Source organism: Chrysochloris asiatica, unplaced genomic scaffold (assembly GCF_000296735.1).
Source record: "Chrysochloris asiatica unplaced genomic scaffold, ChrAsi1.0 scaffold00157, whole genome shotgun sequence".
NCBI lineage: Eukaryota > Metazoa > Chordata > Mammalia > Afrosoricida > Chrysochloridae > Chrysochloris > Chrysochloris asiatica.
Window position 1 is genome coordinate 3,169,655 of NW_006408675.1, and position 3,502 is coordinate 3,173,156.

Below are 3,502 nucleotides of genomic sequence, written 5' to 3' on the forward strand. Positions count from 1 at the left end.
TAAGGCATATAGAACCAGACACTGACTTAAGGTTTTGAAAGTCCTTGGAATTGGGCAATTTATTGGAATACTGGAGTAACCTGAAAAAAGGGAGGTGTGGATTTCAGTGCGTTGAGCTGCATAGAGGCAGCACCGGGCCAGGCAGAGCCAGATGCACTGGGAGTACTCTGTGCCTCACAGATGGAGAAAAATAATAACTAAACATGGGCAAAGGAGATCCTAAGAAGCTGAGGGGCAAAATATCACCCTATGCATTTTGTGTGTGTGTGTGTGTGCAAACCTGCCAGGAGGAGCACAAGAAGCAGCTTCAGTTAACTTCTCAGAATTTTCCAGTAAGTGCTCAGAGCGGTGGAAGACCTCATATACTAAAAAGAAAGGAAATTTTGAAGACATGGCAAAGACGGACAAGGCCCGTTATGAAAGAGAAATGAACACCTATATCCAGCCTAAAGGGGAGACAAAAGAGAAGTTCAAGGATCCCAATGCACCCAAGAGGCCTCCTTTGGCCTTCTGCTTGTTTTGTTTGGAGTATCTCCCCAAAATCAAAGACAAGTATCCCAGCCTATCCATTGGTGATGTTGCAAAGAAACTGGGAGAGATGTGGCATAACACCGCTGCCCATGACAGTCAGCCTCATGAAAAGGCTGCTAAGCTGAAGGAGAAGTGAGAAAAGAATATCGCTGCCTACTGGGCTAAAGGAAAGCCCAATGCAGCCAAAAAAGGAATCGTCAAGGATGATAAAAAGCAAGAAAAAGAAGGAAGATGAAGAAGACAAGGAAAATGAAGAAGAGGATGAAGATGATGAAGATGATGATGATGAATAAGTTGGTTCTAGCTCAGTTGTTTTTTTTTTCCTTTTTAAGCCAAAAAACAATTAAACCCCCGGAAAAAAACCAATCCCTTTAAAAAAAAAAAAAAAATTGAAATGTAAGGCTGTGTAAGATTTGTTTATAAACTGTACAGTGTCTTTTTTTGTGTAGTTAACACACTACAAAATGTGTCTTTAGCTAGCCCTGTCCTGGTGGTTATTTTCAATAGCCACTCACCTTGCCTGGTACAGTATGGGGTTGTAAATTGGCATGGAAATTTAAAGCAGGTTCTTGCTGGTACACAGCACAAATTAGTTATATATGGGGATGATAATTTTTGTTTTTCATCTTCAGTTGTCTGATGCAGCTTATACGAAATAATTGTTCTGTTAACTGAATACCATTCTGTAATTGCAAATGAAAAAAAAAAAAAAAGATGCAGCTGTTTTGTTGATATTCTGAATGCTTCTAAGTAAATACAAAGGGGGGGAGGTGGGGAGGTGTGGGGGTGGATGGCCTAGTGACTAGGCAAAGGACCAAGTGAACAGTTTCCCAGAAACTGTTGGATTTCTTCTCCACCCTTCCGGAAATGCTACCTCTTTGCATTGTACTTGTCCTTGATATAAGCTGTTCTTCTCCCAATGTAAACTTACAGATAAGGCACTACTTTAAGACAGAGATGCCCATGATTTGCTTTTATAATGTTCTTGTTTTTGTTAAGTGCTTTCATGTCTGTTCTGACTCAGAGCGGCCCTGTACAGGGTTCACAAAGAGTGGCTGGTGGGTATGAAATGGCTAACCTTGCAGTTAACAGACCAGTGCTTATCCTACAGTGCCACACCAGGACCCCTGCTCTCATAATATACAAATTAAAATAAGAATCAATACATAGGAAAAGCAGACTTGGTTTGTTGACCCAAAGATTGCTCACTCACACAGTCATGAAGATGCAGACAGGTAGATCTTTAGAAACTGAAAGGCATCCAGTCTTGACGAAATAGATTGGATAGAATTATGATTCTTCCTGCTGTTGACTAGCTCTGGGAGTCAGCTGGCTCTACCCATTCATAGGAGGGTTTGCGATAGAGTCACCATATTACCATCACTTTTGGCTTTAAAAGAAGGTTGGGAAAGTTAGAAGAAGGATTCAAAATAATACCTGAGTATTTACTTGATGTACTGGTGTGGTGCTGTGGGCTAAGGCTCTAGACTAGAAAGTCAGTTTGAACCTCAACGTCAACAGTTCAGGCTCACCAGCCACTCCTTGAAAACCCTATACCGGTCGCTATAGGTCGGAACCAACTTGACGGTACTTTACAAGAACAACAATGGGCTAGGTATCAGGCAGTGTATGTTACTAACATTGTCTCAGTAATCATCATAAGCAGGTACTAAAACTAACAGGATTATGTTGTTGTTATGTTGTTGTTAGGTGCATGGAGTCAGGACCAACTCATAACACAACATTTGGTCCTGTGCCAACCTCACAATTGTTACCATGCCTGAGCCAATAGATGCTGCCACTTTGCCCATCCATCTCACTGGGGGTCTTCCTCTTTTTCTCTGACCCTACACCTTACCAAACATGATATCCTTCTCCAGTGACTGGTCCCTCCTGAAAATATGTCCAAAGAACAACATTTGTCCATGCTGGCCTCCAAGGAGCACTCTGGCTGCACTTCTTCCAACACAGATCTGTTTGTTCTTGTGATAGGCCATGACATTTTCAATATTCTCCTCCAACACCATAGCTCAAATGCTTCGATTCTTCTACGGTCTTCCTTATTTAGTGTCCAGCTTTCACAAACATATGAGGTTATTGAAAATACCTTGGCTTGGGTCAGGCGCACTGTAGTCCTCAAGCTGGCATCTTTGCTCTTCAACACTTTAAAAAGGTCTTGTGCAGCGGATTTGCCTAATGCAATACATCGTTTGATTTCTTGAATTTTGCTTCCATGAACATTGACGGTTGATCCAATAAGAATGAAGTCCTTGACAACTTCAATCTTTTCTCTGTTGATAACAATGTTATTTATTGGTCCAATGGTGAGGATTTTTGTTTTCTTTACGTTGAGATGTAATCCATACTGAAGGCTGTGCTCTTGATCTTCATCAGTCAATGTTTTAAGTCCTCTTCACTTTCAGCAAGCAAGGTTGTATCATCTGCATATCGCAGGTTGTTAATAAGTCTTCCTCCAATCCTGATGCCACGTTTTTCTTCATAGAACCCAGCTTCTTGGAATATTTGCTCAGCATACAGGTTGAATAAGTATGGTGAAAGACTACAACCTTTTTTTAATGTTAAACATTCAGTGTTCAGATGTTCTGTTCAAACAACTGCCTCTTGGTCCAGGTAAGATTCCTCATGAGCACAATTAAGTGTTCTGGAATATTCATACTTGGCAATGTTGTCCATAGCTTGTCATGATCCACACTATCAAAAGCCTTTGCATAGTCAATAAAGCACAGGTAAACATTTTTTTGATATTCTCTGCTTTCAGCCAAGATCCATCGGACATCAACAATGATATCCCTTATTCTGTGGCCTTTTCTGAATCTGGCATGAACCTCTGGAAGCTCTCTGTCAATGTATGATTGTAGCCGTTTCTGTATTACCTTTAGCAAAACTTTACTCACATGGAATGTCAAAGAGATTGTCCGATGATTTCCGCATTCCGTTGGGTCACCTCTCT

General features: G+C 41.0%; 1 pseudogene; it reads left to right on the forward strand.

The window, feature by feature from the left end:
* The first annotated feature begins 203 nt into the window (after nucleotides 1-203).
* Nucleotides 204-824, forward strand: LOC102817048 (annotated as a pseudogene).
* The last annotated feature ends 2,678 nt before the right edge of the window (nucleotides 825-3,502 follow it).